General features: G+C 32.5%; 1 long non-coding RNA gene across 1 annotated transcript; it reads left to right on the forward strand.

Annotated features, from left to right (window-relative positions):
* Positions 1-5,116: 5,116 nt before the first annotated feature.
* On the forward strand, positions 5,117-10,314 carry LOC143249193 (uncharacterized). Its single transcript, XR_013027622.1, has 2 exons — positions 5,117-5,458; positions 9,877-10,314. It is a non-coding gene; the product is annotated as an uncharacterized LOC143249193 (long non-coding RNA).
* Positions 10,315-13,160: the final 2,846 nt, after the last annotated feature.

The following is a 13,160-nucleotide window of genomic DNA, read 5'->3' on the forward strand; positions in this document are numbered from 1 at the left end:
GACAAGAAAGGATGTTTAGTTACGTACAGGAGAAAGTTATTCGTCAAGAAGAAAATGATCGAAACCGAAAAAGTGAATTGATTGTCTACCGAGAAACCACGATAGCTCAGAAGAGAGTTTTAATATCAATAACAGTGGTTGCACACGCACGACACAACCTCGGACATGCGCATTTTATTTCACAGAAGATGTTTATCTTCTTTTACTTACGAAAGCTTAAAGAAATTTAGGTGTATGTTTTTTGACAACACTGGGAAAAGTCGGCTATTTCTATAATTCGTTTTTGGTTTGTTTTTTTGACAAACTTCAGAAACATTTCTATCTCAAAAATCTAACCGCATCTTGACCATTTGGCACGATCGCGAAATCTAATATAAGAATCAGAGTATTTTATGAGGGAGTTAATGTGGACAACATTACATTCAAGAAAGTGGCGCCACAATAAAGATTTTCTATCAGAAATTGGGTCAAAGATAAACCTGTCTCAGGTCAACACTACATTCCAAAAAGGTGGTGCGGTAATACAGATTACCTATTAGAGATTGGGTCAAAGATAAAATATTTCGGGTCAACACTACATTCGAGGAAGGTGGCGCCGCAATAAATATTTTTTCTTAGAGATTGGGTCAAAGATAAAACTATTTCAGGTCAACATGACATGTAATTGGTTTGACTATGACTAATTTCTTCAATTTCATGTTTCTTGGAAGCAAGTGCACCTTTGATATTGATATATAAGACTGTGAATTTAAGACATTATACATCCATTGATCAATTGTACAGTTAATAAACTGTGATAAGTATAGTGTGCTGTGTTTTTTATAATTGTTTACCATCAATTCCATACAGTCTTTGGTATTTCTTGATTTTAAATATTCTGTAATGAAGTATTTTTCTTCCTCCGTTATTTTTTTATTTTCCGCCAAAAGGCCGGCCCGCCCTCGCCACTGTCTGGAAAACGCTATCCTAAGAGGTTTATTCATCTTGTTGAATGTTTTAAGGAATATGATAGCACTTAAAACCGATAAACATAAGAGATGAACTTTTATATACACGTTAAAAACATATTCAATACATATTTAAATACATTTTTTTTTTCATTTTGGAATTTTACACAATGTAAAATATTTACACCTTTTCGTGATGACGACAAACCCACTTGAAGTAAAAAATATATGTCAAGATGGCTGGTATTAGTATTAACACAAGTAAAGCAGAGAACAACGTTTCGACTTTCTCAGGCCATCTTCAAACTAATACCCGTCATGAAATATAATTTTACAGCTCTTTCGTAAATAATTTGTCAATGTAAACTTCATTTTATAAATTGGCCGAATTTTAAGTGAGGAATTTGTTAAATGTTTAAAATTTTTTATTTCTACGCTGATAGGTTTTGATAAATAACATTCTCAGAGGAGTAAAGGCAAATTAAAAGTGGGGGCAAGGTTCATTTGACCAAGTAAAGTGAGGGAATACACATCAAAGTCGTGCATACTGAGGCCAGAGTTTAGGGCACGCTTAAGAGCCCAAGAAGCTCTTTATTCGTTCTCCCACTTTTCCTGACAGTTTTCTGAATTTTTGTGCCCTTTAAATGGAACATATTGAAAAATAGGGATTTCCTGCACTGATAATAGCTGTATGAAAATAAAAGTTACAATCAAAGAAAAAACAGCTTTAACTGTTCTCTAGACAGACAAACTTCTGGAAATATAATCTTAAAAAGCAGTGTTTCTTCCTGTTACCTTCACAATGTTCCAGCAACAGCATAATCTTTATTTAAATTTTCTTACAAAAAGCGAGCTACCACACAATGTTGTTTTTCTCTTTGATTTTTTTCTCAAAACAGTCAAATGAACTTCTTGTGTCATATGTTGATTACAACTCATTATTATTTGTTTATTTACACTGGTTGTTGTTATTTGTTTAATGCAATTTTAGAAGTAACTGAAAATTTATTTCCTAAAAATATGATTACAAAGGCTCCTGGTTAAAATTATAATTTATGCTAAATGAAAACAACGTAATTCTAAATATTCGTAATTATGTTGGCAACTTATACAACAACAATTTAGTGCAGATTTCGAAGACTAAGTTGACAGTTAATTTCAGATTATCTTAATTTGTTTCCTTCTTATTTTTAAACACAAAACTGCACAGTAGGTTATTTGTTAGCCAAGGGTATCGAAACCCGATTATTCACATTTCAGGCTCAAAGACCAGAAGAGCGATTATATTAAACAATTTCTCCAAACCTAGATAACGATTTTAAACTGGGTACAGTTTTATCGAGCAAACAATTTAAAATAATCCTAACGCCCCCTCGAATTTCTGACATGTTACGAAATTCTCATCATCTACGAAGTTTGATATTCTTGAACGACTACTTGTGCTTTTTTGTATATTTCCTATACTTAGTGTTATCTGCTCTGTACACTTTATCAACATGATTAAAAAAAGCCAGCTCAGCAAGACGTCAACGTTTGTAAATAATTGTTACTAAACTATAAAACGTGTTAAATATAGAAATTATAAGTTTTATTTTCATTATACTTCACAAGCATTATTTGTTTTGAATTTCACGAGGGATATCTGCGTTAGCCGTCCTTAACTTAGCAGAGTAAGACTAGAGGGAAGGCAGCTAGTCATCACCACCCGCTGCCAACTCTTGGGCTTCACAAGAAGTCATACCTTTCAACTCTAATTTTGAAATACTTCTAAGTTAGACTATATACTATTACTATAACAAAGTGTGGTAGACCTACGTTCATCTTCCAGCAATTAATATTTCTAAAAATTATGTAAAATTAAATCAATATACTTGTAATAGTTAACCCATTCATTCACTTTCTAACTAGAAATAAACTTCTATCATCATAACTATCTTTTCATGCCCGGCGGTTAAGGTACTTGACTCGTAGTCTGAAGGTCGCGGGTTCGAATTCCCATCACACCAAACATCTCGCCCTTTCAGTCGCGGGGACGTTATAATGTGACGACCAATCACACTATTCGTTAATAAAAAAGTAGCCCAACAGTTGGCGGTGGTTGGTGGTGACTAGCTGCTTTTCCTCTATTTTTGCACTGCTAAATTAGGGATGGCTAGTGCAGATAGCCCTCGAGTAGCTTTGCGTGAAATTTAAAACAAACCAAACATCGATCTCTTTCCACCATTGCACATAAATTGGATCTGATGAAACAAATTGTCATAGCTCTGATAAGGAATCTGCAGCCTTCAAGTACCTTCGAGACTTCTTCCCTAAGCTGTTTTAGGCAAGGTCAAAGCTGGTGTTTTCGTTGGACCACAAATAAAGATCCTCGAGTGCGCAGAATTCCTCAAGAAGCCCAGTAGGAAGAAAATAAAGCTTGGAGCAGATTTGTCGCAGTGATTCAAGGTTTCTTGGGCAATCACAAGGTTCAAACTCATGTAGAACTGGTTGAGACTCTGGTGAAGAACTACGGTAAAATGGGCTGCAGGATGCCCTGAAAGTCCATATCCTAACGCTCACCGTGATAAATTTAAGAAGAACATGGGAGCATCTTTAGAAGGAGGAAGGCAGGCGCTTCCACCAAGATATACTGGACTTTGAACGCCACTACTAAGAAGCGTATAACGAAAACATGATGGAAGACTATATTTGGAGGCTGTTACGTGAAAGTGATTTACATTACAGTTGCAAATCTCGAAAAACTACTCACTTCTAAACATTTTTGTATAACTTTAGTATAAATACATGGAAATCTTGATTCATATGTTATTTTATTCAGGCATTGTGTAAATGAACACGTGCAAATTTGCCTGTTTTTCATGGGAAATAGGTTAATTTCTAAATTTCATTATCCAGGTCACAAAAGCAAAGTTTGAATGGAATAATGACCATTTTCTATACTTTTACAACATAAGCAATTAAAAAATAACACTCATTATCCAGGAACAAAATTTATGTTACACAGTGTAATTGTTTTGAAAAACCATCAGGACATATGGACTTCAAACCTATAAAAATATTAAACAATAAAGTGTAAGTGATTTTTTGTTTGATTGTAATTAAACACAAAGCTACACAACGGGCTACTTATACTCTACCCACACAGGTATTGAAATCCGGATTGTAACGTTATAAGTCCGCAGACATGCCTCTGTGCCACGGGGGGAGGCTTGTAAGTAAGTGAGAATTTCTTATACAGAATACCTGGAAAACATTTTGTAAAGAAAATCAATTACAATTAAGAAATTTTAACATAAAACTTACCCAAAGTCATTTTTAATCTAGGAATTTTCCATTTGACAGAATTGTTTTTCATAAAATGATGGATATATTAATATATGAAAACAGTCTTTTGAATGTGAAGTGAAATGCATTCTAATTTAATATCAACATTAGGAGATTACACAGCGAGCATTTAAGACCTTTACACTGTGTTATATTCGTTATAACTTTTTGAAACATTATCTGGATTTATTGACCTCAAACGTGATTTTTTGAATCAAGGTTTTCTAAAACGTAAATAGACTATTCATGTTTAGCCATAAATAAAAATCAAGGGTAAATGCAAAGCTTAAGAAATTCTAATTGGCAGATAAACCGGAAGTTTTGCAAAGGTATAGAAAAGCGGAGGACTTAGTTAATATAAAATTAGAGAACCCACAACGGGTTATGGGTGACATATGACTGATAATGTTAAAACGCTAATAATCTAGCAACAGCATCAAAATTTCACTTTACTTACTTCTCTGTTGCATTTTCTGACTCACAGATTTCACTTAAAGCAAACAGTATGGGTCCACTTACTGGGTAAGATAGATACGAAGTTGTGAAGTACGTGTCTGTTTCTCTCTCTCTGCTCTCTTGCTGATTCGTCTGAAATAAAGTCGAATTATGGAAGGAACACGAGAACTATTTTCACCCACAAGCTAAGCGGTGAGTGTCTGAGTGCTTTTTCTGTTAAAAATCAGGTTTCGATACCCAAGGTGGGCAGATGATGCATTGTGTATCTTTGTATTTAACAACAAAACAAACAAGGTTATTTTTACTTCAAAATGTCAGCAAAAATACAGTCCCAAACAAAACAATCAAGCGAGTGTTTCAGCTGAAGCATTGTTTTGTCAATTTTTTTTCTTTTCGAGTGTGTCGGTTTTTAAAGGACAGATGGCGAAGTATACAAATGGCGCGAATTACAGTGTTACTGTTAGAAGTTGGTATTAGAATGTTAATATACATGCAGTGAGTTAGTAGGACTTGATTTATTATAAATTTTAGAAAAACTTACATTTCAAAAACAAAAGTGTGCTGTGTTGCAAATAACGATACTTTTGCTCTTGTTTTGTTATGAAGCTCTAAGATATATCTACTCGTAGCAGAACTGATTAAATCTAATATAAATTTCCTGGAAGCAAACCTAACGTTCTGTACAGCTACAAATGCTACAATGGATACACATATTTTGATACTGTGTAAAGGTAAGAAAGTAAAAGTTATTTATCTTATTATTTAATTATGTGAGATGAATTAAATAGATTCAAAGACGTAAGAGGAAAAAGCTGAAACTTAAAAGTACAGAACTGTATTTTAATTAAAGTTTTACTATCCATACCAGCCATCTTAAGAATACATTTTCACTTCAGGTGGATTTCTCGTCATCATGAAAAGCTGAGAAAGATAATTCCTATAAGAAAATAAGTTCATTAAACTCGAGGTACAAGTTAAACAGCGATTAGCCTAACGTAATGTTTTCAATATACCAAGGTTATATTTCTAGTATTTAGTATTAGAACTGTCATTGACAGTGTCAGCAACAAACATACTAATTATAAGGTGTATTTAATTATAATAGCGCATTACAGCCGACATGGTTCTGCAAATAGAAAACACGGCCTTAATACCCTTCTGACAGCACTGCTGTTTGTACTAGTAATAGCATTACTAATGTTATTCATTTATTGTTGCTGTAGAAATTAACTTTGGTAGTGAAATATTCTAGAAATATGTAACTACCTGTAAGGTTAAATGGTTCATGTTGCATACTGTGTTATTACTATTGTCTGCATGTTTTCTGTTTAAGATGATACATTGTGTTCTTTTAGTTAGTTTAGTTTGAAATTTCATACAAAGCCACACAAGGCCACTTGTAATAATCGTCCATAATTTTTAAGTAATAGACTAGAGAGATGTAGTTTGTCGACACTACCAACTCTTTAGCTACTGTTTACAAATGAGTAGTGGGATTAAGTGTTGCATATAATGTTCCATGGTTGTAGAGTGAGCATGTTGAAGGATGAGAAATGGCACCTCAACTCTCAGTTGCAAACTGGTGACCTAATTACTGGACCAATTATTGTAGAAATGACAACACTGTAATACAGGTGTAGCAGTAGCTCCCATTTGCTAAGGTGAAGTTCATACCATGGAGCATTTATTAGTTCATAATTGGAAAAAAACAACAACAAAGTCTTTAAAATTACACTATAGTAAATATATAATCAATTTGCAAGTTTCTATTATATGTGTGTTATTTTATTTATGTATTTTAATGAAGAAATAGTATTGTTTTGGGTAAATATTTTTATAGCATATAATTTGATTTAAATTTTTCCTCCTCTAAATTTTAGCATTGTTGATGAGCACTACTTTTAACAAATAGTAACAGACTATAAAATAATAGCACCATCAATAACCTTCAGACATTTTCAGATTAACTGTGATACCCAGATTTTGACAAGATATTCAAGCTACCAAACACTAAGTGTAAGTAATAAAATCATGGTGTACCATCAGATGGTGCATTCTTTATAAACATTCTTCATAGCCATCTTTACACTGACAGTTGATTGATAAAATGTGCTAATCTTTGACCAATGACTTAGCATCACAGGGTTGTAAATCAACCAATTACAAATTATCCTCATAATTGTGAATACTTTATAAGGTGATAATAGACATAACATTATAAACAAATAATCAAATCAAAACAAACACTGTTGAGAATGTTTCTTTGAGAAATAACCAGAAAAATAAATGAATTTGTTATTGAAATAAAAATTTATTTTCTACAACACAGTTGGAATCAGCAGAAAATAGGTTGATTCACACAACAGTCTCTTTACAGTGATTACAGTTTACACATTTCTTGGTGTTATGTTTATTATGTGTGAAAAACATAATGATTAATGTCTATTGCTTGTCTTTTGCAAAATGAATTATAACTTGCTTTCAAAATTATTTTAAATTTATCAGTTGTGCTTTAACAACAATTTCATTATTGCTTTGAATAGTTTACAAAATACAGCTTTTTTTGATGAATAAAATATTTTATTAAACAAGTTACATGTTTTATATTTCTTGCTCAAAAGGATCTCAGTTTAAGTTGTTTTCAGAGTGTATTTCATAAGCATTTAACTAAAAAATCCTCAATGAAATATGTTGACTTCAAACACTTAATGAGTTACAGCTTTCTAATATTGTGCATTTTTTCTTCATAATTCTTGACTTAATAGGATTCCATTCTTAAGATATTACTTTATGTACTTGTAATATATAACAATAGTATGACAACAGAGGACTATTTGGTTGGTTTTACAAAGCTCTCACTTACATATCCACTTGTGAGAAAGTAAGACTGTAAACCCATCAATAAACTCTTGTAAAGTGCCAACCTTCACTATTGCCAGTAGTAACACACTCCTTGAGTCAGTCATCCTGTTATGTAAATAAAAATGTATTAACTGAAGCCAAGTCTGTTTTCCAAATCCTAAACTTGTGTCCTCTATTTGTATTGTCTTCAGATGCTGTTATCCCATCGATCCACCAGATCAGAGATTTGCAACAGGTGGCACGCAGGCTGCATGGTTTTATGTGGCCTGCGAAAGTCAATTGAAACATAACCTACTTTTATAATATTTTTTTTGTAATGAAGAAATGAAAAATTCTTACTTGTGAGGTAAAAATTCATGAAAGCTCAACTAGTATTCACTAATGAATTTTAAAATTTATTTTGTCAGCACCTATATGTTTATTAATTATGCCTCTATAATTTTACAGTAATAACTTGATAGTAAGAGCTTTTAAATTATGTCACATACACCTCAACATAGTATACCATCATTCCCCCTGCTAGATAAAAGTGGATTCACTGAGTTATATACTCCCTCCTTCTGCTAGACAAAGTGAACATGGTATACCATCATTCCCCTGCTAGACAAAGTGGATTCACTGGGTTGTATACTCCCTCCTTCTACTAGACAAAGTGAACATAGTATACCATCATTCCCCTGCTAGACAAAGTGGATTCACTGGGTTATATACCCCTCCTTTCTGCTAGACAAAGTGAACTTGCCCAGCTGGTGGCTGTTGCCAGTCTGTCTGTTTGCTGTTGTGGTGGTCGATATGTTGTAAATTATCACTGTTTAATTCCATGTTAAATATAAAAATGAACAAACTTTTTAAGAAACGTAAGATTAACAGTGAAAATAGTGTACCAGGAATGTTGGGAACTTGATTATTTAATTACAAACAATATTGGCAAGTTGTAGTGTTTGATTTGTATGCAAATTATATCAATGCCCAAAAATTCAATGTGAAAAACATTATTCAACTATGCACGAATAAAAGTATAAAAAGTATGAAGGAAAAACTCAAAGTTCAGATTGTGGATTTCAGCAAGAAATTAAAACAACAAACGAATATGTTTAGCAAGTTGTCAGAAAGCCAGACATCTACTTCATATGCTTCATACATCATTTCTCTTGACCTTGCAAGGGCAAAGAAACCTTTTATTGATAGCAGTTTAATAAAGAAATGTGCTGTTGAAATGGCAAAGGTGTTTTGGGATGCAAAACTGCTGAGAAATTTTAATCAGTGCCACTTTCCAACAAACCATACAAAGAAGGGTCACTGATATGGGAGAACAATTAGAAAACTCGCTTGTTGGACTGGGAAAAAAAGTACTTATTTCTCTCTGTCTTGACGAAAGTACTGATGAAGCAGATGTTAGTCAGCTGTTAATATTTGTATGTGTTGTTGAAGATATTTCAAAGAAAGAGGTATTATTGAATGTATGAGCTCTTCATGGGGCCGCAAAAGGAAAGGATATCTTCAAGGCAGTGAAAAATTCAGTTGATAAAATCGGAGGTTTCAATAAGTGTTCAGCAATAGTGACAGATGGCACACCTGCAAAGATTGGAAAAAATTAGGCTTTGTTGGTTTTAAGGAAAATTAAGTAACTTGCCCAACATTTCATTGTGTTATTCATCAAGGAGCTTTGTGGTGGAAATCAGTGAATCAAAACAAAGTTTTAAATTTGTTAAAGTTATTTACCTGATAAGAGGAGGAAACAAAGCTTTTTTACATTGGCAGCTAAAGCAATTCTTGGAGGATATGGAAGCAGCATATATTGACTTTAAAACCAAGTAAGGTGGCTCAGTGCCCGAAAGTGTTGTGAACAATATTTTGGAATAAGGAAAGAAATCCCTGTATTCCTCAATCAATTTGTTTCATCAGATACAACACAATTGGAAGAAGAGCTCAAAAGTAAGGATTTTCTGATACAACTGGCTTTTCTCGTAGACATCACCACTCACCTTAACGATCTCAACCTAAAGCTCGAGGGGCAGAACTAGATGATATCAGATTTAATGGGAAACATAAATGGGTTTCAAAAGAAGTTAAGAATTTTCAAAGTTTACTTAGAAAACAATGACTTGGGCCACTTTCTGAGTTGTCAGTAATTAATAGAACAGTTCAAAGATGATGAGTCACTTGATTTTTTTAGAATTTTGTGTAAATTTTGAAGATATTATTGATGTGTTTAATGCAAGATTCGAAGAATTTGAAATTATAAAAGCAGGATAGAGCTGTTCAATAATCCTCTTTGTGTTAACAGAAAATCAACAAGCTGATGTTCAACTTGAATTATGTGATTTGCAAGCTGATCCCTTTCTGCAAACCAGACAAGAAGAAGGACCAGATTTCTTTAAACTACTTTCAAAATCTATTTTCAAATCTGTGTACTTTGGACAGAAAATTACATCAATGTTTGGTAGCACATATATATATGTGAAAGTGTGTTCTCCACTATGAAATTCATTAAGAACCACAACAGATGTCGCCTCACAGATTCTTCTCTACTTCACCTCCTAAGACTAGCAATGACAGAACTCCATGTCAACAAACCTGCTTTGGTCAGTGTTGCTGAGCGACCTCATAGTTCACATTGAAACTTTTATGTACTTAGTTTATTAAATATCATAGATATGTTTGCTATTCTAATTTCTTTTATATGCAGCATTTTTTCAATAAAATTATTCATTACATAATTGAACATGTTTAAGTTATATTTTCCTTTTATTTTCACAATGAAATACATCTTTTTTTGAAAATATGTCCATCCAAATATCATGTAACATAAAGTAAGTCCCATTCAGATTAACTCCTTCCCCAATCATAACTCATTTTACTATGTTGAAAGGACATAAATTAACCCTACCATGGATCTATTACTCTTTATTTTGCATTATGTAATACACTAACAAGCCCTAATTTGACAAAAATATAATGCCGCCCACCACTAGACTTGTGACTGTAGTTGTGGCCCTCGGGCACTCTTACGTTGGAAACCCCCTGCACTAGGTAATTTTGCTTATTTTAGTACTATTATCTCTTAACTCCCAACCTTCCTTGTAAAACTTAATTATTAAATCCACCTCCAAATGTTCAACAGCTCTTTTTCTTAAACTTCTGTAGAATTGCATTATAGATGACAGATTCTTCCCCATTCACCACCCTATTGAAAGAAAAAATCCTCAACTGGAGATGAGTTTGACCTTTCCAGATCTTAAATTTGTGAACTCTTGTTTGACCTACCATCCTTAGAATTTGACACACAAAAAAGGTTGATCTATTTACTTGATAGTTTTGAATTTTTCAAATCATTTTTGGGCCTTCTCTTTACGTGAGAAAAGTAATTAAGAAATAAGAATCTGTCATCATAGTTCAACCTATCTATCCAGAAATAATATCCTTGTAACCTTTCTCTGAATTATATCTATCAACTCAATGTACTTATTACAATATGGAGACCAAAACTGCATGCAGTGCTCCAGATGATGCCTGAATAGTGATTAATGATACTGTAGCCATCTGAGACTGATAATCAGTATATTCAACCCAAAATTTACCATATGTAATAGAACACTGTCACGAAGGCTTAAGAATTCAGCCAGTGCCCTGAGTCATTAATTTCATGAACATAATTAAAAGCATTCCAATCTAAAGTTTATCATTAACTTGTAGTGGTAATCCCAGTGCATAACATTATAATTATATGTTATAATTATATACCATTTGTCATGTATTTACCTAACAATCAACTAATCTAAGTTTGTGCAAAATCAAATCATTTCTGACTGAAGATGTTTGTATCTTCTGTAAACTTAATTAACAGTGTTTCAGTAATGTAAATGAGGAAAGCAGTGATCCTATCACAGGTCACACTATTTGTAACATTAGTTTGTCTGAACTCTGTTAACTTTTCCCATCCTTCCACATAGCCTGTCTTCAATCCATTTAAATAACTTATCCAGCTGCATGACTGAGGTAATTTTTCTGCACTGGTACTCTATGTGACACCTTAAAAAAGCTTTCTGATTATTATGTTAAAACTAAATCATTTCTTTCATCCTCACTTAGATAATAAATTGTCAATCAACAGATTAATAAGGTAGGGGCTCTTTCTTTTTAAACCTGTTTTGTCCTGTTTTGATTTTACTTTATTTAATAAGAAGGAATATGGTTGTCTTGATTAAAAGGAATAATTAAAATGATGGTCAGTAGTGTGTTCTTGAAGTTCTAAGGCAGGGATAGCATATTAAAAGCATTTACATCTTAAGTTTAAAATCTTCTGTAATGAATATGATAGATGCCAATAATCTTAGGATCCAGGACAATTTCTTATTTTCATGATCACTGACTTGTGCTCTAAAACAAAACTTATGATGTTACATTCCTGTTCATAAGTACAGTATTGCAAAAATTTGGGATTACTTTAATAAAATATAAGATGCATACTTTATGAAAAATTAGAACAAGACTTGAATGCAGTAATCAAATGAAGTCGACCACCAAAATTTCTTCAGTTTTTCTAAATATTTAAGAAATGTGTTTGAACAATGTTTCAGTTGTGGGTGGTTGCTCTATGTTTTTCTTTACATGAAGTAAACCATCATTTTTTGTTTTATGTTCAGACAAATTTTTTCATATAAATGTCTTGCATTTTCCAAAAATAAACTTTTTAGTCTCTTGTATTCAACTGAAAAATGTGTTTGACAAATGCTTTATTGCAATAGAACCATTTCTTTCTGATGAGATTCTAATTTTATGCAACAATGTTTAATTTCTTATCCTGAAAAATACAAATTATAATTACCAAATTACCTACCTAAATTTTCATTTGGAAACATTCTTTTGAACTAATTTTCCTCACATAGTCAAATTCTTGCTTTAAAACAGGCAAACAAACTTTCAAAATGCTTCAAAAAAGTAATAAAAAACAGATAAAAACACAGATCATATAAAAATATTTGGGTGAGACATTGTCCTTTATTTTCAAAACCTGATGAGACATTACCAGTATTCCCACAATCTCAAGTTCTTTGAAAGAGAGGCAGAAATAGTTAAATGTAAAGCATGATTATTGTACGACTCTCAGTTGGGTAAAGACTGGTTAGGGTAGCTATGATAGGTCAAGAGTTTAGGTTTCAAAATAAGGTGTAAGCTGGTAAAATTTATAGACAACTACACACTAACTCCTTTTCAGAATTGCGAAGCTTATTGTTGTGCTGTTCTTGATAATGGACTTCAGTAAAACATCATTAACCATTGTTTTAATCATTCATTTTAATTTATACTGCCATATTTTGACTTAATAATAAAAGTAAAACCTGACAAAATTGTTTTACAAAGGAAAAATTTTGCCTGTCAAGTTTTGTTGAAGACTTTATTTCTTATCTGAATAATGATGAAAAGTAGATTTAAGTTGACTTTTCAGAAAGCTTTTGTAAGGAGCTGCATATAATATTAATTAAGTTAAATGTGATTTAGAAAACCAAAAATGATTGCCATGACAATTCTTTTTCATCTAGCAACTTGTTACTCTCTCTGGCAAAACTT

Source organism: Tachypleus tridentatus, chromosome 4 (genome assembly GCF_004210375.1).
Source record: "Tachypleus tridentatus isolate NWPU-2018 chromosome 4, ASM421037v1, whole genome shotgun sequence".
Taxonomy (NCBI): Eukaryota; Metazoa; Arthropoda; class Merostomata; order Xiphosura; family Limulidae; genus Tachypleus; species Tachypleus tridentatus.